Source organism: Eulemur rufifrons, chromosome 3 (assembly GCF_041146395.1).
Source record: "Eulemur rufifrons isolate Redbay chromosome 3, OSU_ERuf_1, whole genome shotgun sequence".
Taxonomy (NCBI): Eukaryota; Metazoa; Chordata; class Mammalia; order Primates; family Lemuridae; genus Eulemur; species Eulemur rufifrons.
Genome location: NC_090985.1, coordinates 30,468,680 through 30,495,606, shown reverse-complemented (window position 1 = coordinate 30,495,606; position 26,927 = coordinate 30,468,680). Strand labels below are relative to the sequence as shown.

Genomic DNA, 26,927 nt, shown 5'->3' with positions numbered 1-26,927 from the left:
AAATATTGCTTTCATTGACAGTAATGTGAGCAAACTCCATTTGTTCAACAGTGATTGTGGTCCAAGAACTATGCTAATACATATTTGTTATTTATTTATTTATTTATTTTTTATTTTAGAATATTACAGGGTACAAACATTTTAGTTACATAAATTGCTTTTGTACTGTTTGAGTCGAAGTTATAAGTGTGCCCATCCCCCGCAGAATGTGCTTTGTACCTGTTAGGTGTGAATTTACTTATCCCTCTCCCGCCACCTGCTAGATTTCTGATGAAGGTTATTTCCATATGTGCACACAAGTGTTGATCAATTAGTTTCAATTTAACGGATAATAGATATATGTTGAGTACTTTTTGTGTACCTATCACTCTTATAGGTGAGGAGGATGATAGTAACAACTCTAATAATACAATTTATGGAGAATTTACTATGTGGTAGGCACTATTCTAAATTAAGCACTTTGTAATTAATTTGATTTTTTTTAAAGGAGAAAAATAGCAGAAAGGAAATACCCAGGGCCACACACATATTAAGAAGTGAAATCAGGACTCAGTCCTGGGAAGACTGACCCTAGAGTCTACATTCTTACAGCTCTGTTATCCTTAAACAGGCCAGATAAAGCCCCTTTTCACATGAAGGAAAAACTAAATAGATGGTGAACATATAAGAAAGTAAATCAAGCACACATTCCAGAAAATTTACTCACCCAGAAAGTGAAGTTATTTGCAGAGAATAGTGCGAGGAGATAGAGTAGAGAGCTGGGCAGTGAAGGCTGGGCACATCTGCAACAGAGGGGGTGAGACCTAAGGGACAGAATAAACCAGTATCCCCAAACCCCGGTGGGCCACCTTCCTGCTGGAGGAAACAGCAAGCACCATAAAATGGGCTCTCATTTTATGAAGCGTTTAAGGACCAGGAAGCAAACCTCTGTGTCTCCAACGGTTAAGCAATGCGGGGAGACTTAGAGGCAAGGCTGGCGTAGAGGAAGGAGGAGGAAGCCTTGGCCTGGTGATGTCTGTGCAACGGAAAGTCGACAAAGGCTGCAAAGGCACACACAAAGCTACCTCATGAACACTGTTAACGTGCTCTGGCTGCCGTGCAGGGCATGAATTTCAGGGTGAAGACCAGAACCAGAGAGACCAGTTAAGGCTCCACCATGGAAGTCCGGCATTACAATGAGGAGGTTTGAATCAGGATTGTAGCAGCACAGATAGAGATAAATATATAGGTGATATGTGGGACTTCACACCTTGTGCTCACCGTGATTTTATGAGGTAACATGATTTTTGCCTATTTTAGATATGAGGAAACTAGGGCTCGAAGTGATTTAGTATTTTAACCAAGGAAAATTTCCAATCACTGTACCATTTCATGAGCTAACTAGGGATTTTAACCTAGATCTGTCTGGTTCCAGAGCCCATGCCTCTGACATTCTGCAATTGTCTTCGTCTTACACCCAGGAGTTATGGAAACCAGACATATTTTCCTCTTTTTGAGCCTTAATTTAATTATCTGTAAAATAAGGCTGAAGGAATATGTATGTGGTGGCTAATTTTCCTTTCAATTGCTAATTCTTTTATATGCCAAAGGCAAAATATTCTTAATTTAGAACTCAATGATTTCATGGGGCGATAAGGGAATGTAGAGCACAGTATGATTTACTGTAAAAATATCACAGGTGATAGCTGGTGTGGTGACATACGCCTGTGGTCCTATCTACTCGAGATGGGGAAGCAGGAGGATCACTTGAGCCTGGGAGTTTTAGAACAGACCCCATTTCTAAAGTAAAAAAAAAAAAGTCCTATGTAAGTGGAATTTATATCATAAAATGTGTCTTTAAATACTATATTTAATCTCCGCACCTCAGTGATCCAAATCTAATCCTCCTATCATATTTCATAGCATTAGTAACATCCATCTAGTCTTCCGGTTCTGAGTCTTACCAAATACCACCACATGTGATTAATGGTCAAACTATGCAGAGTCTATTTCCTTGATGCATTGATCCCTCCATTGAAAGACTTATCATTTCTCACTTGAGTTACTATAATATCATCTCCATTGGGTCTCTGCCTCATGCCCGGATTTCCCCAATTCTCCCTCCACTCATTTGTCAAACTAATAATTTAAAGCAAATATCCAATACCATCTCAGTTCTGACGAAAATCCTTCAGTGACTCCTCATAACTCCTTGTCTTAATATGGAAGCCCTTCATAATTTATATGATTTAGCTTGTATCACCTCCAGTAATGCCTTCTGCCACTATGTGTTTCACATGTGTCACTGTAGCCAGAAGCAGCGATTTGAAATTCCCTGAATAAATGTTACAGTTCTTTTAGAATTAGTCTAGCAGGCCCTCACCAGAAGGGCCATAAAATAATTAAAAATTCCTTGAACACAGCATATTGATAAAACCATGCCTCCTAAATTATTTTTCCTTTTGGTTAAAATCTGCTTTCTCACCCCCACCTCTTACATGCTCATGACGAGTCCTGGTGTTGCTACTTGTTTACTGAGATTCAGCCCAAATAATTTCTGCTTTCTAAAAGCTCCCTTTTTTCAATTCCCTATTCTCAAATCTCTGGGCCCCTTTTGTATTTTGATGACATTGCAGTGTTCTTACATCTTACTTCTACAGAAATTTCCACATATTACTATTATTATCAATTTGTTCATTAGCCCAAGTATAAACTTCATGATGGTTAGTTTTTTTAAAAAGAAATGACTTACTCATCTGTGTATCCTCAGCCCCTAGAACAATGTTTTGGCAGAGAGTAGGTACATAACAATGTTTTGAATAAATGAGTTCCTGAATTCATGTTCTTTTTTCAGTAAAGAACATCCATAAAATGTATTAAGACATAATAGTTTATTAGTTTGAGTTGAAATATGCACATGAAAACTATTGTGACAAATAATGTATTACCAAATTTTTCATTCAAACTTTCTAAAATCTTAGCAGATGTTCTCTCCAGTTAAATAAACATCAGAGGATGAGACGATGCTGTGCTTTGTATAGTTGCCTTATAGGAAGCATATTGATGAAGTCAATGGCATCACAGTTACTGATGGATAGTAACATTATTGCCTGCAGAAACAAAGAATTTAGGTTTTGGTTAGCTGTGAAGTGGAAAAAAAAGTCATAATATTTATGATAGTCCAGTAATTTAACAAACATAATACAAGTTCTCCAATTATAATTATCACTCTGTTTCCTATTTTGCCATGTACAAAAATGTTCATCTACGTACATGAAGTTGAAAATACCTGGCTATCAAAACCACTGCTTGGAATTTATTTCATTTCTCTCATATTTCCATTTTATCCTTTAAATTATTGTAAGTCATCAAGCCAGTCAATGTCAACAGATTGAAAATAATGCTATTTAATTTCATGAGCAATTGCTACATTTTTATCTATGCAAAGTAAGATAATAAGGATAATTAGGTCTTATCCCTTAAGGGTCAAAGCAATTCTCTGTGAGTAGCAGGAAGAACATTCTCCTATTCTTCATCTACATCTGAACATACAGTGCAATGTGAATGGTTCACAGCATTTTGAAGGACAGGGGAGTGCCAACCTCATTCTGTTATAAAATGGGCATATATGTATCAATGGGTTAACTTAAAATGTTTTTGGCATATTTTATAACTTTTATAAGATGTTGTCTCTATGTTCTAATAAAAGAAGAGAGAAGAACAACATTAATGTACATTTCTCTGTTAAATACTTTATAAATGCTTTGATTCACACAACTTTATGTAATTGCTACTGTTATCCAGATTACTCAGATGAAGAAATGATATGCTGAGAAGTTACCTAAGTCCCCACATCTCTTTTTTTTTTAATAAGTTGCAAGCAAAGTGTATCCTAACCTTCCCCTGTAGAAGTTTTTCCTTAATGTTCAAAGTTATCTTTTATCAGTTGTAACAAGGATTGGCTCAGACAGGACTGGAATGTCCCACAGGTATTTTGGGACATGAAGTTGGGATTTATCAAACATGTGGTTTTATTCTTTTAACACATACTTATTTCAAAACCACATAGCAGGCACTGCTCTGGGTGGACAAGGTAGATGTGTTCTTTATCCTCAAATGGAAAACAGCATAGTGGACAATTATTTTTGTGGTGTGATATCTGCCAGGGCACAGGAAAGACAGAGATGCTCGGCGAGCACATATAGGACACCTAATATAGACTGGGAGATATCAGTTACTTAAAAGAAGATAGAAGACATTATTTGAAAGGGAAATCTTAGAGGAAAGGCAAAAATGAGATTGCAAATACCACAGGTCACAGATTAAAAGGTTTGATGCAAAACGGAGGCCAAGGTATAAAAATGGTGTTGGGGGACAAAGGCAAGTGTTGGATGAGAAAAGAGAGGAGGGATATAGAGAAACAGAAAATTGGTGGTGGTGGGGTTGTGTGGAGTAAGAAAAGGGAGATTACCTGGAGAAGTATCAATCTTGGGTCCTGAAGAAATTTGCAACACCATCCCAGGGCAGATGTTTTCCATACAGTCTTGTACACAACCAAGGGTGCTGCTGGGGAAATATCTTGTAAGAGTAAAATTTTCTGAATCTAGTGACATAAAAAAATTCACAACTTCTGTTTATTATTATGATATAAACCAATAAGAGTATAACAATGGTTATACCATTTAGAGAGTACCTTTGTACTTGTTTCTGATCTCTACCAATATTTTTCTGATTTAGTACCCACTAAAATATCTCTTCAAAAGATATTATTATCCCATTCTAAAGATCAGGAGGCTTGAAAAGGTTAGGGAATTTGGTTCACATCACGAAGCTAGTAGGTGGAAGATCCAGGACTAAAATATTTGTCTGACATTAATTTATTCAATATCATTTTTTGTGGAACCAAGTGACTGAGCTTTACAAGAATATTCTTCTTTAGTTCTCTCAGAAAATTTTTGAGAAGTAATTATCTCATAGATAAGGGAACTAAGATGCATCATAAAATTTTTCTAAAATCATAAACATAGTAAATGATAGAACCCACATTCAATCTGAATTAATTCAGAAAGTATTTGTTGAGTGACTACTATATGCAAGGCACCATTAGGTCAAGAATGATTAACAAAGCAGACCTCTTTTGGATGCAACAGACCAGTTTGGGAAGAGAAATAGTGAAAAGATAAAATGGTCTCAGAAATCCAAGATCAGTTTATAAACAGCTTTGAACCCATTTTTTGAGAATTTTGGATATTATCTTTAAATGCAACAGAAAAAACTTTGCCTTATTTTAAGCAAAGAAGTAATATGGTGTGATATATTTTCAGAAGATCACACTGGCTATGGAAGGAGAATGAACTATAAAAGACCATATAGAAGGTTCTACATGAAAACCAGGCAAAGGATATTAATAGGTTGGACCTGGATAGTGAAAGTGAAGATTGAAAGAAATGGCATAAGTATTGGGAGCAGAATTCCCAGGATTTAATGGGCCTTATGTATACAGAGTGAATGGGAATGGGATGTCTATGATGACACTAAACCTTCAATTGCTATAATTTAAATGAGCAACCCGATTGGTACCCAAGTCACACAGGCCAAGTGACTATTTCTTGATGAGACCAGCTATCAGTGACTAATAATATCTGTCGAACTTAATAGCCCTTGTTCAGCTGGGGAATGACAAAGAAGGGCTGTTGTTTCTTGCTGGCCTTGGCCAAAAAGTTATGGTGACACCAGGAAAATAAACAAATTGAAAATTAATTCACTTGCAAAGTCCATAGCTCCATCAGAAGAGTGCTGATCTGATTTTCTGTGCTGTCAATATGTTTCATTAACTATGAAACAGTTGAGTTTTTAAGACATCTTCATTAAGATCAGTCAAGGTGCTAATACACCACAACGCAGATTGCAAGGATCTCTTGCAAGTCCCTAGGAAATAAGACAGTATTTGCATGGGGCGGTAATTTGGCAGGATGCCCAGCCATACTACAGCAAAGGCTCTGTTAGCATTTCTTCTTGAAACCATATTTTCTGCGTTGACTATCTGGCGGTTTTGGATTGCCTCGGGCTGATAATTGGCAACTGAGCTGTTAGACCAGATGGCATTTATTTATTTATTTTATAAAGGAAAGGGAGGGGAAAAAAGCATGATGCAAATTGGAAAGTCCATTTTTAGTTATAGAACAGAAAAATAAAGGAGAAAAGAAATTGATTTTAAGCAGTTCCAGATGTTACGTGCTTTTTATTTGCAAAGGCACATCTAAAAGGAGAGTAGCATGAAAAACAGCAAAAAAGAAAAAAAAAGAGAGATGAAAATTTAAATAAAAGTTTTCACAGAATAATGTTCAGTTGGATTTACTTGTTAAAGAGTTTTCATTTGCAGTGAATAAGGCCATTTTTTAAAGGAGTGATGAGAAAGGAAATCACACAATTTACATATGAATAATTACTTTCATACTGTGTATACATGAGGTGAACAGAACAGCTTCAGCTGCTAAAAGTTCCTTAATGTTGTGTCTTAATCACCAATCCTCTTCATCCCACCTTGCTTGTTCCAGGAGCCATCTGTGAGGTTCTATTGTGTTAGGCCTTCTTCAGCTGTTTTCTTTTGCCCAAAGCAGGACTTTAATTAGCACCCATTAACAGAGTACCAAGAGCATCTCCCATTTCTAAAGTGAGCCTTTTATCTCACTTTAGATGGAGAAAAAATTATGATTCCTGTAATAAATTGTGTCTTGTCCTGAAATTGTATGCCAAGATTTTCCAAACATTAAATTCTAATGTGTTGAGTCTCTTCGTTGGGTCTCTGAAGTTTAGATTGGTAATGTTCTAAGGCTGTGGTGCTCACTCGCTGGGCTGCAGACTCTATGGGTCTGTGGCCTGTTTGGAACCGGGCTGCACAGTGGGAGGTGAGTGGCAGTCAAAGCTTCATTTGTATTTACAGTCACTCCTCATCTCTGGCATCACTGCCTGAGCCCCGCTCCACCCTCCCCCATCCCCCACCACCCTTGGAAAAACTGTCTTCCATGAAGAAAGTCCCTGGTGCCAAAAAAGGCTAAGGACTGCTGTTCTAAGGAATCTGCATAATTTATTATAGGGAAGAGTTTGGGGAAGGTGTATTAAGTTGGGATTCTTGTCATATATGATCCCAGTGGCCTGTCATATTGCTTTGAATCCACAACATCCAGATGCCTCATTTGGTTCTTGATGGACAAATTACTAAGAAGATTCCTACCTAGTCTTTATACAGTGGGGCCTCAGACGTGGCATTTCCAGTAAATTCCCAGATGATTTTAATGCTGATTTGCCACATTTGAGGAAAAATATTCCAGCTTACCATTACAGGTCTTCATCAGGAATCAGTGATGAAGTACTCACCAGCTATGCCATGCTGGACAGATTATTTCTTCTCTCCTGGTCAAAGTTTCTTTGTCAGAAAACTGATATATGGTGTCTTAGAATTGCTGTTCTAATCAAATTAGGAAAATCAGTATGAAAACCTTTACAAATCAGGAAAAATGATTTGGTATTCTGACTCTGTTCTGATGTTTACAATCTATGAGAATTTAGACTATTTACCTAACATAGCTATTCTAAAGTTTTCTTATTTCTAAATGTTATTACTCTATTGGACAGTTGTGAGAATTAAATTATACAGTGTATATAAATATTATATGCCTGATATAGCACCTGAAATTTAAGGGGCACAAATAAATAATAGATCCTTTTGCCATTTTGTTTTCCTTCTCTGATCAAATCAGACAAGGCAAATCAATTTTCACCACACTCATGGTTAGTAAATAATATACATATAATTGCTTTATATAAATAGAGTAGAAAATATACTTGTTATTAAATGCTTTCTATGTGCTGGGCACTATTCTAGGAACAGGGAATAGAACAATGAACAAAAAAGTAGTGTCTTGACTCTTGTAGAAAAGACATCTGCAAAGACATCTGCACTTGGATGTTTATAGCAGCACAATTCACAATTGCAAAGGTATGGAAACAACCCAAGTACCCATCAATACATGAGTGGATTAATAAAATGTGGTATATGTATACCATGGAGCACTATATAGCCACAAAAAACAATAGTGAACTAGCACCTCTTGTATTATCCTGAATGGAGCTGGAGCCCATTCTGCCAAGTGAAGTATCACAGGAATGGGAAAACAAGCCCCACATGTGCTCACCATCAAATTGGTACTAAGTGATCAACACTCATATGCACATATAGTAGAAACATTCTTCCGGTGTTAGGCAAGTGGGAGAGTGGAGGAGGGGATGGATATATTCACCTAATGGGTGCAGTGTGCACCGTCTGGGGGATGGGCACACTTGTAGCTCTGACTCAGGTGGGGCAAAGGCAACATATGTAACCTAAACATTGATACCCCCCCCAATATTCTGAAATAAAAAAATAATAAATAATTAAAAAATAACAAAAAAAGGAAAAGACAAAACACATGAATATGCAAATAAAACATAATTAACACTAGATATCTGGTCTGCCCCAAACCAAATTCTGTATTACAAAACATCTGTAAATCAGGATGGCATAGAAACATACTCCTTACATTAAAAATGGAGAAAACCAAGCTGATAATTATAAGGTTCTCTTTGCTGAACTGGAAAATGGTAGAATCCACCAATGCTACCACATGAATAATTTTCACTTCATCACTGATTTAAGACTTGACCAATGTTTTATATGATAAACTGTCATTGACTATCTGACAATGATGAGGAAAAATCAGAAACTGTCAAAATTACAAAATGAAATATCTTACTTAAAAACAGAAAAATCTGTGTACATAATACAAAGCTAACTGTTCCGCTTCTCTGATAAGGATGTTTTTATTGGAATTGTGAAATATGGAGGCCCTAAAGAGTACAGCAATTCCAACTGTAATAGAAGAAAAAAATATATATATAAAGTTATATAAATCATATGTTTATATAGGTATATACATACATTTAAAAAGGACAAACTGAGTAAAGCTACTGTGTGTGTGTGTGAGTGTGTGTGTGCATGATGTTGGGAGCTGAGTGAGTAGGAATCAATACTGAGCCGTGTCCAAACGGTTTGAGTCAATGCCAATACAGAGATAAATTGACAGAAGGAGCAATCCAGTGTAATGATAAGGGTAGGCAGGACTCTGGGATCAAATTGCCTGGTTTTGGATCCTGGATCCATAAATTCCTTATTTTGTAGCCTTGAGCAAGTTACTTAATGCACTTGGATTTCAGGTCCTTATCTGAAAAATGGGGGAAATACAGTATTGTTGTGATGATTGAGTACCAATAAGTCAATTGAGGTAAATACTAGCTATTGATGACTTTTCCCTTCCTTTCTTCATTCACTCACTCATTTGGCCCTTTAAGGCATCAGTTCTAAAGTCAGGAGTTGAGCAAAATGGGTCAAGCACCTACCCTAACAGAGATTATATCTCTAGCAGGAAGGATAGAAAATAAACACATTTCCTGTGTTCTAATTAAGCGTTAATGTGGTGGAAATGATTTAGATACCTTCTCCCTCTGCCACTCATAACTGAATGCAAAAGCACTGACTTTATTGGGGTGAGCACCCAGCTCTCCTCAGCTCCTGCGCCCAAACTCAGCTCAAACTCCTTTTTCATTGCAGTGCCTGACAGGGAGAAAGAGAAGTACAGTGGAGAGAAGACAATCACATCAGATGACACTCCAGCAGAAGGAGGAAACTGGGAGCCCTCATGGATGGTATTAGTGCCCTTATAAAAGAGACACCTGAGAGCTCCCTGGGTGCCATCTATAAACCAGAAAGCAGAAAGCAGACCCTAATGTGTCACCAAATCTTACTGGTGCCTTAATCTTGGAATCCCCAGCCTCCAGAACTGTGAGGAAAAAAAAAAAGTTTGTTGTTTAAACCACCCAGACATTGATATTTTTATTATAGCAACCAGGACAGACTAAGACAAACATTAAACCTCACACAAGGCATAGAATGTGGGTTCAAGTTGATCTTATCTCAAGCTTAAATAAAAGGAAGCCACAGATGATATATGGATTAGACAGAATAATTTGATAATTACAATGCATCATGGAAAGGTTACAGAATGTGCAGTTTATTTTTTAAAGAATACCCAGAACTGTTGTATCTCTGGAATATTATGCTTACATTACAAATGTTTAAAATGGAAAAAAATCTATCTTTTCAAGCAACAGAATTTTAGTAGTTGGATAATATTCCCTGAAAATAATGTTTTTTTCTGTTGATTCTTGATTTTTTTTGTTAGTGTAATGACAGTCTTCTGAAAAGATTTGAAACAAGTTTAATCACCAGTCTATCTACAGAACTATGGGACACTGGAATACTTGGGGGGCAAAGGAAATGAGAAATATGTGTAGCCCTTAATACTACCGCTTAGTGCATGGTGCTTAAACTTCCTGGATATACGGATAATGTTTATTTCATTAGATTGTCATGAGATTAAACATGAAATGTTCTAGAAAGTTACCTCCTAAAATACAGTGAAACTGTATGCTTTAAAAAATGTTAAATTTATAGATATTAAATATTCCACTGGCAAATAGGCTATCTACACAAAAAAAATCCTGATGCAGAAATTATATCACAAGAACCCTGTATACTGCTAAATTCTTTGCTTTTTCTTGTCTTTTGAATACCTCAAGTTATCTGTAGGTTAGACAAGTTTATACTAAAAATAAAAGAATGAGAATGTAAATAAAACTAAATATATACCCATAAAGACATATACTGCGTCATTAAAAGAAATAATGTAAAAAGCTCTGCACTTGATAAAAGAGAAATTGAAGCAAACGTAGTGAAGGCAACCAATAAGGAAGCAGATTTACTTAATGGGGAAATTCACCAAGCTGCATACAGAATGCTTTTTAAAATTAGGACTTAACAAGAAAAATGAAAAGAAAGCAATCTGGTTAATTAGAGAACACTAAAGATGTAGTAAAAATAGCCAAGTCCAAAATTGGCTTAAGGGCATGTGGTCCTTGAAAAATAAAACATCCAGATGATCGCAAACAAAGGAAAATAAAGCATTTCATGCAGTAATTACGGAAAATGGCAAATGGCATTTTAAGTTACTTTTAAAGAATCACAGTACCACTGGGGTATGGTTAAAAAAAGAATAGGAAGAAAGTTAAAATCTTAACCCAAAATGTGATCAAATAAAACTCAATCCTTGACAGTTTGTTGCATTTAGTTTTAATTCAGGTTCTGACATTAACATTCTGTGTGATCTTGGAAACCTAACCTTCCTGGACCTGTTTCCACTTAAAGAAAATGAATTTGAAGCTTCCTTTCAGAAATAATAATATATATTATTCTACAGCAACCTTTTATAACCTCTGGTCATTAAAATTCTAAGAAATAGTTTCCCAAATGGTTAAAAATGTACTTATTTCAGAGCTAAAACTTGTCATTTGGCCATTTTTTACTAGATTTGTTTTTAGCACACACATATGCCACACCTGTTTCTGCTTTCTCATGGAAATGATACTAAATGCCATTTCACCCTTCCTAATGAATCTGAGTTTCCTTGAGAAATTCATAATGTCCCATTATGATTCTAGATGGCTGGGTCTGAGTTTAAGTTTTTCACTTTCCAACTCTGCTCAGATTTCAGTGACAGCTTCCAATAGCCCTTCCTGTAACAGCCAATCTCTTTCTTCTAATAACCAAGTATTGATTAAATTTGTAGAAAGACCATATTATAGTGGACTTGGAGGGTGGGAAATTATTTCAAGTAAAGCACACATACTTTTTCACAAATAGATTTACATATTGCTACTAGGAATTTTCAGAAAGCATTTCTTTCTTCTTTCTTTTTTTTTTTTTTTTTTCTTTGTCAGGAATGTTGATCACAGTGGAGGTGGTTCGGCAGGCACAGTCCGAGAGAAGATGCATGTCTCTACTATGTCGTGTGTGTGTGTGTGTGTGTGTGTGTGTGTGTTTGTGTGTGTGTGTGTGTGTGTTTGCGTGCATGCAACATGGAAAAGTTTGTTTCATATATGGGGCCAACAGCACCATGATTAAGCAGGCCAACCATCTGGTCTTTGGATACCCTGTGCCTTCATACAGAATGCTTTTGTTATCGTCTTGAAAACCCAATGGTTTTCTTGCCCTTTTAACTCTCTCAGATCAAGAAAAAATAAAGTGTGATTGACCTTAATGTATTTCCCCTTTCCATCTTCAAACAGAAGCCCGGAGAGGGCAGAGATTATCTCCAAAATCAACCCTCCCTCCCCAAATATATAAATAAAAGGAATGTTGATGTTGGTGATTTATACTGAGTTGATTTTAGAGGTGGGAACTTAAATTCAAAAAGAGCAAGAAAGGAGATATAACATCCAATCAAACCATTAGGGTATCAATGAGAATCAAAGCCCTGTCAGACAGGAAGAATGTAAAAAAGATTCCATAATAGGATCAGACAATAAATTGTTAAGTTGTGTTCTTTTAACTGGTAAAAAAAAAAAAAAGAAAGAAAAAGAAAAGGCAACAGCAGCAGCAACAAAAACACAGGCTTAATAATGAGATCAGCTGAAACTTGAATTCACTGGACGTGAGCTGTAAGACTCCATTTGAAGTTATGGCCTTAGAGATCTTTTTGACATTTCTTCATATTAAGATGGTGAGAATAAAATCACCCCTACTGGTTGCAGCTCTAAGTCTCATGGGCCCATGAAAACCGTTAGTTAACATATAACCTCAAATTGCTTGGTAAATAGATAATCACAAGTTTCCTTAGTACAGACCTTTTATTTACTTATTTGTTTATTTGTACAGGCTCACATATCTAACATTTTACATGATACTTCCCTACAATATTTAATTCAGTTCCCAGACTCATGCCCCAAACTGAAGCATCTCCTTCCTTCCCTTAGACTGGCTTCTTCTGTGGTCTTTTTTACTTCATTCTGCAGTGGTTCAGGCCAAACATCTGTTATTAATAGATTAGAATTTGTCAGTGCATTCCGTGGGTCTCCTTTTTAATATATCCAGAACATGACCACTTCTCATCACCTGCACTGTTTCTACCCTGGTGGAAACCACCATCATGATTAACCTGGAATATGGCAGGGTCCCCTGATGAGTCTCCTGGCTTCTGCCCCTGCACTCCCCACCCCTCCACACAAAGTATCCCCTAACACAGCAGGTAGGATCATCCTGCTAAACTTATAACACATCGGGCTACCTCATGTCACTCCTAGGTCCAATGCACTGCATGAGTTTTCTTTCTCATTCAGAATAATTGGCCAGGAAGACCCCAGCCAGCCTAGATCTCCTTCCCTCTCTTACCTCATCCCTTCCCTCTTCTCTCAGCTCCTCCTGTTTGGGCCACAGTGGACTTAGGGATATTTCTCTAACAAGCCAGTTTCATTCCATTCTCAGGGGCCTTTGCCTGGAATGCTGTCACCTAGTCAACCATGTGGCAAACGTCTATACTTCCTCTGGGTGTTTCTTGGATTGTGACATCTACCAGGAGTCCCTTCCTGAAGTGCTATCCTCATAACTCAGTAGATCTCTACAAAATGCCCCTTTCTTCATAGTAATCTCCTTCTGAAATCCACATGATTTAATTATTTGGTTTTTGTTTGTCTTTCTGCTCCGCTTGAGCATTCCACTTGCATTTATGTTTCGTGAGGCTGGGGATACCGTGCTTTGTTTTGTTTCGTTTCCTACTGTTTTAGTTTCAGCATCTCAGATGTTGCCTGGCACATAGTAGGTGCTGAAGGTTGTATGAATGAATTAATGCATGAAAGAGTAGCTTAACCACAGGATATCATATACTTAATTCTGAACATGATGGAGCAAATTATAACTCATGGTGTTAATATTTTTCTGTTAAGTTTGGAAATAACCTAAGCTTATTTGACATTTTAGTCAGTTATAACTTAGAAGAAATTGGCATATTAAAGTATAGTTTGACGTTCTAGAGCATCTAACAGATTAAATTGATACCAATTTAAAATGTGGAATTGAAAATTTGATTTTGCTTGTCATTCTAAGTTGAATAGTCTAAGACAATTTTACCACATCTGTGAGAATCATTATGTTAATAACATACTTACAATTTTGATTTATTAGATTTATAAAAGTTGGTTAAGTACCTGGGAAGCTTAGCTTATTAGAAAATTATAAAGTTTAAAGCATGCAACAGACTTTAATTAATTAATTTGGAAAGGTTACTTAAGAGATTTGTTAATATTTTCTGAATTTATAAATAGAATATAAGATAATTTGTAAATTAAATGGAAAATCACAAGAACAGGATTTTAATTTTGTAACATTAATGAATTAAATATTAATTTTTAAGAAAAAAGTAAACTTTCAATTACCTTTCTGTGCCTAAAATGTACTTTCACATATATCAAAAACACATACTGATAGTGAACATCCAGGCATTAGTAAAAAGATATTCTTTTCTTTCTTTTATTTTTTTTGGCAAGTGATGCTGGTAGAAGAGAAAATTCAGCTTGTTCTTATGTCAAAAACCAATTACACAGAACACTAGATCTGATGACTAGTGCTATATATATATATATATACACATTATATTTATATATTTATATGACTATATTATGGTTACCCTATATATTAGGCTAACCAGTTGTTATGAACTGAATTATATCCCCCCAAACTTCTTATGTTACATCTCTAACCCCCAATGTGACTGTATTTGGAGATAGGGCCTATAAGGGGGTAATTAAGTTTAAAAAAGGTCATAATGATAGGGGCCTTAATCTGATAAGGCTGGGATCTTCATAAGAAGAGGAAGAGACAGCAGATATCTCACTCCCTCTCTTTCTGTGCTTGCACAGAGGAAAGGCCATGTGACAATGCAGCAAGAAGATGTCATCTGTAAGCCAGAGACAGAGAATCCTCATCAGACACAAACCTTGATTCTACCTCGGTCTTGGATTTCAGGACTCCAGGAGTGTAAAAAAATAAATTTCTGTCATTTAAGTCACCCAGTCTATGAAAATTTGTTAAGGCAGCCCTAGGAAATTAATACATCAGCTCTTCCCCTGACATTCTCATTCACTTTTTATTTTCAACTTAAGAAACATACATCGAAAAAATATTGGGGCTCCATAGAAGCTACTTTCTTAAAGTTCACAACTTTGTCAGAAGTGTAATCAGAACATATTTATGTATGCCTTCTTCCCTTCTGCTCATTGCTTTAGGGACAGGTATGCAAAGCAGGGATCTTGAAGATTCCATGCAATCTTATGTTGACTAGCTCACAACAACGGGAAAGTAATGAATGTGGTTAACGCTGATGTTCTTCATTCTCTTCTAAAAGCTTTGTGTCTATTATCTCATTTAAGAATTAAGTTCCAAAAAGTCCCAAAACAATACATGTTGGCGTGGATGCGGAGAGACAGGAACACTCATACACTGCTGGTGGGACTGTAAACTAGTGCAACCCCTGTGGAAAGCAATGTGGAGATACCTTAAACAGGTTCAAGTAAGATCTACCATTCAATCCAGCAATCCCATTATTGGGCATCTACCCAGAAGAACAAAAGTCATTCTATAAAAAAGACACCTGTACCTGAATGTTTATAGCAGCACAATTCAAAAATTGCAAAGATGTGGAAACAACCCAAATGCCCATCAATTCATGAATGGATTAGCAAAATGTGGTATATGTATACCATGGAATATTACTCAGCTATTAGAAATAATGGCGATATGGCATTTCTTTGGTTCTCCTGGAGAGAGTTGGAACCCATTCTATTAAGTGAAGTATCTCAAGAATGGAAAAATAAGCACCACGTGTACTCACCAGCAAAATGGTTTCCCTGATCGTCACCTAAGTGCACATTTGGAAACAACACCAATTGGGTATCGGACAGAGGTGGGGGCTGGGGGGAAGGGATGGGTGTATACCTACTTGATGAGTGCGATGTGCACTGCCTGGGGAATGGACACACTTGAATTTCTGACTGGGGGGGATGGGGGTGAGGGGAGGAGATGGGTGCATACCTACATGATGAGTGCGATGTGCTGTCTAGGGAATGGACACGCTTGAAGCTCAGACTCAGGGAGATGGGGGGGCATGGGCAATTATATATAACCTGAACTTTTGTACCCCCATAATGAGCTGGAAAAAAAAAAAAGAACCAATGGGGAAAAAAAAAAAAAGAATTAAGTTCAGACATTTGGGTTAATCAGAGTATGTGCATGACCTTTACCATCAGTTTTAGAGGCTTTAAGTGATAGAAGAAGAGTAGCTGGTGGGTTATTTCATTGGGAAAGAGGGACTGGTTACAGGAGCCATGTCCAGCTGAATTCTTGCCTTTTAAAAGATTTCTTACAATTTCAGGGTTCAGTGTGGTTTCTTTCCCACATTGTATTTCATGAGATCTTGATAAAACTCTACCCACCAGATATAACATACAGAATTCAGAAATATGTGTAAATTTGTAATACAGTTGACCCTTGAACAACATGGGGTTAGGGGTGGTGACAAAAATCCACATATGACTTTTGACTCTCCAAAAACTTAACTACTAATAGCCTGCTCTTGACCAGAATCCTTACCAATAACATATACAGTTGATTAACATGTGTTTTGTATGCTATATGTATTATATACTGTATTCGTACAACAATTAAGCTAGAGAAATAGAAAATTTAAGGAAATTATTAAGTTATTAAGGAAAAGAAAATGTTTTTACTATTCATTAAGTGGAAATGGATCACCATAAAGGGCTTTGTCCTTGTTGTCTTCACGTTGAGTGGGCTGAGAGGGAGGAAGAAGAGGAAGAGGAGTGGCTGATCTTGCTGTCACAGGGGTGGCAAAGGTGGAAGAGGCAGAGGAAATGGAAGGGGAGGCAGGAGAAGCAGGAACAATCAGTACATCCCTTATCAAAAAAACTCCATGTAGAAGTAGACCCATGACATTCAAACCTGTGCTGTTCAAGGGTCAACTGTAATCTGTCCAAGGACAATGAACTTGAAATCGATTGCCTTCATATTCTTATTTCCTAGTACAATCCCCCTTACTCATTCTGCTCCAGCCACACTGGCTTTTTGCTTTTCTTCATAATCACTACATGCTTTTCTGCCAGGGCTCTTGCTTTGAGTATTTTCTTTGCTTAAAGTGCTTTTCCTGCAGGGCTGGCATGGCACTGTCTCATGCATCATTTATGCCATTTTAATCTTTGTCTAATCTGGCTTTATTTTCTTCCATGGTATGTGTTACATCTGAATATCTATATCTATATATATAATATTTGATATATTTCCTTGATTTGTTTGCATATCCCAGTGAGGACAAGGGCATTTTCTATTTTAAACATTGTATCCTTAGCACCTAATTCATAACATTAAAAGAAGTCATTGTATGATTCCCTGAGAAGGGGCAAAATCCTGCCTAGGATATGGATCTAAGCCATTAGCTCTAGTGCTCTCCTTAGGGCCTAAACTACTGCCTAGGCCTTCCCTTTCTCTCAATACAGCATTGTTCCTGGCCATCACCGTAAAAACAATTAAATCCTTTGGGCTTTGGAAGAACTTGTTTTTTTTCCTCACAATGGGCTTGTAAGCTTTCGCCCCCCAAATTCAGAGAGGCTAAATGATTTTGTCAAGGTCACACAGGGTTATCAGTGCAGGGCTGCTTCTAACCCAGGTCCACTGACAGTCTAGGCTGATGGATGGCCTTTGTGGAATCTCTGCTGTGTTTCTACGGCCCAGGAGATGCTAATTCATTTTTAACAACAAAGCCTGGCAAAGGTGTTTCCCACTGGTGCTGCTGCAGCTCTTTAATCTGTGGCATGATCACTGATCATGTTACCTTAATGTCACCAGCATTCCTTATAAACAGTGACTGTGGACTAAGTAGTTGACCAAGGCTGGGAAGATGGAAATTCCATAGATGGGAACAGAGACTCTTAAACATTATCGACAGGCTGTCTCTTTGCTCATGTAGCTTTTGTACAGGTCGCAAAGCAATTTTTAGGACATGATATCATTTACTTCTCGGTTCCTTCTTAAAACCCTTTGAGTGAAGTAGGGTGGAAAGATGATGTCCATCTTACAGAGGTTGAAACTGAGACTCAGGCTGTCATAACAAAATACCTCAAACAAACTGGGTAGCTTAAACCACAAGAATTCTTTTCTCTTAGTTTTGGAGTATGGAAAGTCTAAGATTAAGGTGCCCACAGATTCACTTCCCTGGTGAGGACTCTCTGCCTTGCTTGCAGACAGCAACCTTCTCTGTTTGTCCTCACATCGTAGAGAGAGACCTCTGTTGTCTCTTCTCTTCTTATCATGTCACTACTCCGATCATGAGGGCCCACCTTCATGGCCTGATCTAAACATACCTATCTCCCAGAGGTTCCATCTCAAATACTTTAGCACTGTGGATTAGGATTTCAGTTATGCATTTTGTTCTTGTTTCTGTTTTTGTTTTTGTTTTTTTGAGAGGAAGGACAATTCAGTCTATAGCATAATACTTTACCACCAGTGAACACTGAAATCAGAGTTAGGTAAACTTTATTCTGAGTCTAAGCTCAAAGTTTCTTCCATTAGCCAGAACCCTATTACCTCAAATGAAACTTGAGCCTGGGAAGCTATCAGTTAAATAACTTGCTACTTGATATGTGTGACAGAAAGGGGACCTGGTATGAACCAAATTCTACTCTATTGCCTCATACCATCTCCCTAAACTGTTAAACTGAGGGGTGACACATATCAGAGCACGATTTTCCCCTTTGCTGCCTATGCTCATCATTAATTCCATGCACCAGCTATGTCCAGGTTTCTGCTCCTTCAGGGCAGGCACATGTGATGATGCACTTCTCATCCCTTCAATGTTGGGGACAGCCATGTGACTTGCTTTGGCCAATGAGATTTGAGCAGAAAAGGGCTTTCACTTCTGAGCAGAAGCCTTAAGAGCTAGTATGTGATGGGACAGAGTAATTTCTCCTGACACAATGATGTTAAAGCACTCAGGCTCCTCACCCGCACTGACTCACTCTACCTCATGGAGCTTGATGAGAAATAAAGATGAGTCATGTTAATCCTCTAAGACGTGGGCTGGTGTAAAACCACTGAGAGAATTACTGAGCTGGGTGAATCAGGAAGAAGCTAATGCCATGGCAGAGAGAACAGTTTGAGCATCTGCACAAGGTAGGTGCTGGGTCAATGGGAAGCTGTCTGTAATTGCTAGAACATGAAGTGGGAGGTGGGGAAGTCCAGCAGTTATTGATATTGCAGGAAGAATTTACACCGCCCTTCTCACATTTCCCTCAACAGCAAGAAACTTCTACTTCTTGGGATGAAAAATCAGGATTCATCTGCCAGGTGAGACTGTGACAGAGAGTTACACCACTGCTCTGTCCCTGCTGGGTTTTCTCTCATTTTCTACCATATAAGGCTCAGGGCAGGGGTGTTCCCCACTGTCACACATGAGCAGTCTGCCCCACTGGCTGACAGTGGGATCAGACAGGGTAGAGGGGCTTGGGGAATTTGTCACATATCTAAGAAAAAAAACTGATATCAGATAATAATAAAGCTGATAGTAGATCTCCATCCGCCTGACTTGTTTCTTAGTTGTTTCAAATTTGGGAGGAAAACCTCATCAGTTAGCAAGAGGGGATACTACCTAATGGACCAGGCATGGTTGTGAAAGATCCAGGCTGTCTTTGGAAAATCAGCAGGAGAGAAGGATATTGTCCCTACAAGCAGTGTATGGTTTGTGTAAAAGATATTTCTTCCAAACTATGTCAGTGTTATGTTACTATAACTACTCATAATAACTATGATAATAGTAACAATAAAAATATTAAATGGTAACATCATATTTCATTTAATAATGAAATGCTAGTATATAAAATCTAGTCAGAGAGGCACAGATTGTTATGTGGTGCAGGGAGAGTTACCAAAATATTTCTAGACATTATGCTTTAGCACAGTATCATTGTCTTAGAGGAAACCGTAGCTGACTTTGAAGTCACAGTGTAACCTTTGAGTAAATCCCAACACCAGGAGCTGGAGACATCAAGAGAGAAGAAAGGAAGAAGGAGCTGACAATTATATGTGGTCTTTATTTTCTTAATTTGCTCCAGCAACTGGTCATCAGTTGGTTTTACCACTATGTCTGTTAAAATAGGATTCAAAGACAATCATGTTAGATAATATTGGTGACTTCTTAACCCAGAATTTCTCTAGATAATAGTTTCTTACTATTCATACATGATTTTGGAAACACATTTCCAATAATGTTCACCCAATCAGTATGAAAGTGGAAAAATTTTAATTCTTAACACAGAAAAAGGTGGGAAATTGCCATAGTTTTGTTTATTGCTTTGGAAAACAATATTATATTAGGTATTCACAATAGAACTGATCTATCACTCTATTGTGAACAGAATTTCAAACTTGTAGAGCTACACTGTTTAATCTGGTAGACACGTGGGCATTGAAGTGTTGCTAGTCCAAATAGAGATGTATATTCATGTATTAAGTGTGAAATACCCACTGGATTTCAAATACTTACTATAAGAAGAATATAATATACCTTATTAATAATTTTGTATTGATTACATGTATAAATGTATTGATTAGATGTTTATAAAAAAGGTAACATTTGGATTTTTGAGTTAAATAAAATGTGTTAGAAAAATTTTACATTTTTTTTTACTTTTAAAAAATATGGTTGCTAGAAAATTTAAATTTATTTATGTGGCTATAAGGAGGAAAATGATGTATGTTCCTCACCCATCTCAAGGTTCACAGCTGACACCTCTATAACAAAAGATGGATTGACAAGAGAAAATCATAACAAATCTATTTAACCAAAGTTTTAGATAACACAAGAGGCTTCATAAATGAAAACCCAGTGACCAGGGAAAACAGCATTTTTATGCTTAGGTTTGATGAAGCATGGACAGTGTGTAGAAGCAGGATTGGACACAAAGGGTGTGATCTAATGGTCATACACTCGGAGAACTCAGCAAGGCCTGTTTGTTCAGATTCTCATTGGCCTCTCCATGTCCTTATTCCTCTCCTCTGGTTATATGGCAGGGTACCTGCCACATGAGGGCCTTCTGACCTGCTTTCAGGGGCAGTAGGTCAGAGAATTATTTGAGGACCAGCTCTCACAAAGAAAGGTGGGAGAGTGCCATATTTTGGGGTAGCTTTCCTTAGTCCCAACAAAACTCATATAAATATTTCCACATTTCTATTGAATAATATTCTGTTCTACAGGGGATGTGTTATTCTAAGGGCACTTTAAACATCATATATTTCCACTTAGATTTTGTCAGTTAATCAGAATTCTGTCCAGAGTTCTTCAGTAGAATGTGCTCATGGTGATGATATTCGTCCCTAAAGTCCAACAGTGAGAACAAGACTCAGAGCACTGCCCATGTTTAACCAGGAGCCACCTGTCCTCTCCAGGAACACTGACACCACATAGCAACATACCTTGGAGAACATCAAAACTCAAGACTTCATGACCTTTATTGATGTTTATGTCAAAATCTTCAAGAAGCCCAAACCTTCTGGGTCATCTTTTATTCCCTGGATACCCATCTCCCTAGCACACTGAAAATCCCCTAACCTAACACCACCTCTTTTCTCCATCTTCCCAAAAACTTGCCCTATGCTACATAAAAATCAATAAGGATCATGACTGCTCTAGGAAAACCTGGTTCTTCTAGATGGCACTGTTTCCCCTGCAGCTTTCTCAAGTAAAGACTATTTTCTCTCCCATGCCCCTTTTACCACTTAATCAGAAGTTGAAGGAAGTTAATTCCTTGTTCTTCATGTTACACTCCAAGGCCAGGTTCCCTCCATTCCCTCAAAAGCCTCCCAGGTGTGTAGCTCATGTCATCACAACATACTACTCACTCTTCCCTCTTGGTGTAGACAGCCCTCCATCAGCCAGGTTAGTCCGTTCTTTCCTTGAAGATTTTTTGCACAAGGTTCTCTCCCCTTCTCTCCCACATAACACTTATTCTAATTTTCAGTGATTTCAGTATCCACATGGATAGTGTATTCCTGCTTTCTCATAAGCTTCATGGCCTACCTCCTAACAAGGTAGCATCATGGTCATAGCCAAGCTCTATTATTATTTAATTTGACCATTTCTATAATCTAAATATCAAGCATGCCATACTCAGACCAGAACCTCTATCTTTCCAGCTCCCTTAATAAAGTAGCCCAGTTCTAAGAGTGTTTGATCCCACCAGTTCTTCACGCATTGCCCCAGCCCCCTCTGCCCTGTCCTTCACTCCCATGCCCTTACTTCCCTCTCACCCAACACAGAGTAAATGGTGCGTCTTGTGTATTCTCCATGTCCTTACCTCTCTCTCTCTATTCATTGTACATTGCTAAAAACCAGATTGCTTTTATCCCTTAACAACCATATTTTGAGAACCTAATGACATAATATCATGGGACATGTTTCTTCTGACCATTACACTATTTAATTTTCAAGGCAACCTGAAAGTAGTTGTAGCTAGATGTTGACAGTATTTTCCTGAGCTCCCATGACAACCTGAAATTGCATTTGTTTCTTTACTTTCTCTTTCTTTTTCTTCTCCCCATTGCAACCCTCAGCAACCTAGATGTATAAACTCATGAAGGTGGTAACAATGTCTTTGACTTTTATATCCCAGCAACTAGTGGATAGCCTGGAACATATTTAGTGCTTAATAAAGTTTTCTTGATTATATCCTGGGTGCCAAAATAACAGGATTAAAATTCGACAAATCTTCTAAACTTACAAAATAATTCTCGAATTTTTTTTTCTAAAAAATTTCCTGCATCAACTATCATAAAATTCTAGTATTTAAAGGGACTTTAAAATCATCTAGTACAATTATTTCATTTCACAAATCAGGACATGAGATATTGTGAAAGAAACAGGAGAAAGTGGAATTGTTACAGATTACTTCTTTTGTTATTCTGATTAATTATATGTTTTTACTGTTGAAAAAATGATGCTCATAATAAATCAAGGGCTCATTTAATTTGTTAAAAGTATGCTGATAGGTTAGCATATTTGATTTAAATGTTTTGACTATGAATAATTCTGTACGTTGTATTTACATTCCTGTAATCATTGTACTCATCTGTGAAGTGGGAATGATATTTTTATCAGCAGTACCTTATTAACAGATCCTGTCCTGTCTTCTGTTATCCCACTGTCATTCACTTTCTCCTCTGTCTTTCATTCCATCCCTTTATCAGGCTTGCCAGACTTCCCCATGTTAACAAAAAGTCATCACATATAATGTATTGAGATTATAAAAGGAAAACAAAACCTCTAATAATCATATCACATTCTAGCAAGTGGCTTATTAAACATGCTGAGATTCAAGACTGAAAAAATATTCAGCTTTACAAATACAAAGAAAGAAAATTTAATATTGAGTTCAATAAATTCTACTTTAAAAATGAAAAGACAACATAAAAAACTCATTTGATATTAGCAAAATTTGTTTTTAAAGGACTCAAATTCTGCTACATAAGAATGGAAGGTACATTTTCTCCAATTTTGATTAAAAAAACAAAAAATAAGACTATGTGTATAATAAAGAAAAATAGCAGTTGCTATTCTTGAACTTGATCATCCAGGAATGCCAGCAACCCAAAGACTGTGAATTATACAAATAAATTTGTGACACCCACTGTCTTGTAGAGACCTAAAGAAGTTGTGTGTTTTTTGCACACATACACACAAAGGCATATGTTTAGTGTACTTATTATCCCTCTTTCTTTTTTCATTTCTTGACATTGTCTAGCTATACAATGCATCCCCCAAGTAACTTTAAAATGACTCTGTAATTTCATTAACTAGTTCTCTTAATTACTCTACTAAGGGCTTGTCATCTGGCCACACTCATCTGAATATGTTCTCATTTCTCAAGGACACATTGCTTAATCCAATTTTTGTTTTGACACAGCTAATTTTGCAAGATTCTCATCACTCTCTAATTAACTATATATATTTTTTTTCTCTTTGCTTTTTCTCCCCACATCTACTGCTCTTAAAGATCCCATTAAGGGGGTGGGGGAAGGAAGCTTTAAAGTTGTTGCCATGTCTTTCTCGAGATTTTTGTTCTCTTACTCTCTCCTTTTCTTTTTGGTCACATCCTTCAAGGTTATCTTTCAAGTTTCTTCTTTATTATGAAGCCTGTTTCACAATGTCTCAACTGCCGTGGCCTTCATTTGACCCACTCAGATGGGTGTATCCTTAAATATATCTCGATTTTCCTTGTAGAACTTAAATTACTATGTAAATTGTCTTTGAATCATACAGCTTTAGATGCATCTATGACATGCTAAATTTTCTTTAAAGTCTTCCACTCATATTCAACTTGACTTTATTTCTTCCTTCTTTATAAGCCTTAACATCTCAATTATTCCTAATTTACAGTGCTTTTCTCATTCTAGTATGTAGTAAATAGTGTTTGGATGTCTATGTCCCACTAAGCTAGTTCTTGAGAGAAGAGCTAAGCCCTATAAGACAATAGCTTAGAGTAGAAAATGCAGCAAAACTAAAATCAACAGATACAATTTTGAGTTTTGATTCAGCCACTCACCATGACTCTGGGCACTGACTTAAACCTTATTGGGCCTCATCTCTCTTTCTAGAAAATGAAGACATTTCTATTATTATTCCTCGGGCACCATGTTTCCTCACTGTTACCTTCGGCTATGCTGGAGAACAACAAGGCTCCTAAGCTGAGCACATTCCCTTCTGACCTAGGGGATTTGTGCGGAATAAATCCTCCCTTCTGGAACATTCTTCCCTTTTCCCTTGGCCCGATTAGCCATCTGACCATTAAAATGCCAGTTCATGAAAGCCTTTCCTAATCTCCTTCTCTAAGTTAACTGACCCAATTATATAGGCTCTTTCAGCAGATGTAATTCTCCTTCATAACACTTTTACCGTTTTTGTGAATATTTGATTCATGTTCTCTTCATGAAGAGTACTAGATGTTTGTTCAACATCCTATCCTCAGAACTTAGCTCAATTCCAGGCTAGCTAAAAGCAAAATGGTATAGTTCATACAACAGCATGTCATAAACTGGGACATTCCCTAAAACCTGAGATCAAATAAGAGCATTTACCATCATGAACATACTGTAACCTACTCTTGTGCCGAAGAAACATTTATTTAAAAGACTATTGTTCCTCCTGTTAAATTAAGGTGGAACTTTGTTAAAAAGCAATTGACCATGACTGTGCTGTCCTATTTCTGGGATTTATATTCTGTTCTTTTGATCTATATGCCTAACTTAACACCAGTACAGCATTGTACTATAGTTGTATATTAAGTCTTGAAACAAGACAGAGCCTTCTAACTTTATTTTTCTTTTTTCAAAATTATTTTATTAGTCTATCTTCTTTGCATTTCTACATACATTTTAAAATAAGCCTGCCTGATTTTACAGAAAAACCTTGATAAACGTGATTGGTACAGAATGCCGAAGGGTTGTTACTTACCAGCATCTGCTGGACGAAAAAGAGCTGAGATGGCTTGTAAATAGCATCCCAAAGAATTGTTCAACACTGCCCCTTTTGGACCCTATTTTTCCACTCCCTGAGTATGTGATACCTATTGTATTATAGGAGTGACAACTATCTTGATACTAATGTAACATAATTTGAGAGGTATTATTTCAGGAAATGGCAGAGTTGGAATTTGAACTCAGGTCTTCTTGATACCATTGGTATTTTCATATCTTTGAATTATATTTTTGTTATTCATTTTTAAAATAGGATATTTTGCTATATGCTCTATTACTTGTGCTTGTATTATGACAAGCCTGACATCTTTATAAAGTCTTACTTGACTCAGCCAAGTAGTACAGATAAGGAATCCCTTCTTTGCAGTATAAAAGGCCATATGCTCCTCTTTTTGCATGAATGACACGGACCTGTGATTATTTATACATCTAATACTTTTAATAGTGTTCTATTTCTTTGCAAACAGTGATGGTGGCATATTCATTATTATATTAATATAATGGAGATATAGAAGAGTGACTGGCACATGGTAGAAAATAAAAGATACATAGAAAGGTCAGTACGTAGGTAGGTAGATAGAGAGAGAGATACACAGAGTAATTAAATGACTCATTGTGTCCATCCCATTAGAAATACATGTTTGTGACTCTTCCTTGGGATCAACTAGAATTGTTACAAATGGACAAGTTGTCCTCAGAAGTTTTTTGCATCTGACTTGACTTGTAAAAACAAAACAAAACAAAAATATCAAAAATTCTGATAGGCCAGTTCCCCTAAGACTGGAGTCCAATTTCATAGACTTAACCTAAAATAAGCTCTGGATGAAATGCTAGAAAGAATTTAGTTTCAGAGGCAGGTTCTACTACTATAAAATCTGAGGAAAAGGAAAAAGGAAAAAAAATACACACACACACACACACACACACACACACACACACAGAGCCCTTATATAATGTATCCCAAACTAAAAATTTCTGAAATAATTGACAGAGAATAAAACCGTGAAGCAGGCATCATTCAGACAAATGGATTCCTCTTGGCAGAACCATAGTGATCCCAGAGGCTGGGGTCAAGGCCGCAGCGATGTAAAGCTAGGCTGCTTCCCTGCAGTCCAGTGGAGCAACCAAGAACTAGTGCTCTGGGAGATGGTTGCTGCAGAAATGCAATCTAGGGAACCAAGAACCAGGGCGATAGTAACCTTCCTCAAGAGAATGAACAAAACTACCTTGTTCCCTTTATGAGTGGCACAGCATTTGGTTAATGATGAAAGACAGATAGTGGCTAAGGGACAGAGTGGTAGGCAAAGGAAGGGAATCTGATGGCCACTTTTCTGACTGAAAATGTGTTTGTTTCTTTGTTTGTGTCATATTACTTCCCCATGTGTGCTCATAAATATTTTTATTTTTTTTTCTTTATTATCTGTAAGTC

The 26,927-nt window shown here is 37.1% G+C and overlaps 1 pseudogene; it reads left to right on the top strand.

Annotated features, from left to right (window-relative positions):
- Nucleotides 1–2,320: 2,320 nt before the first annotated feature.
- Nucleotides 2,321–2,375, top strand: LOC138382120 (U7 small nuclear RNA; annotated as a pseudogene).
- The last annotated feature ends 24,552 nt before the right edge of the window (nt 2,376–26,927 follow it).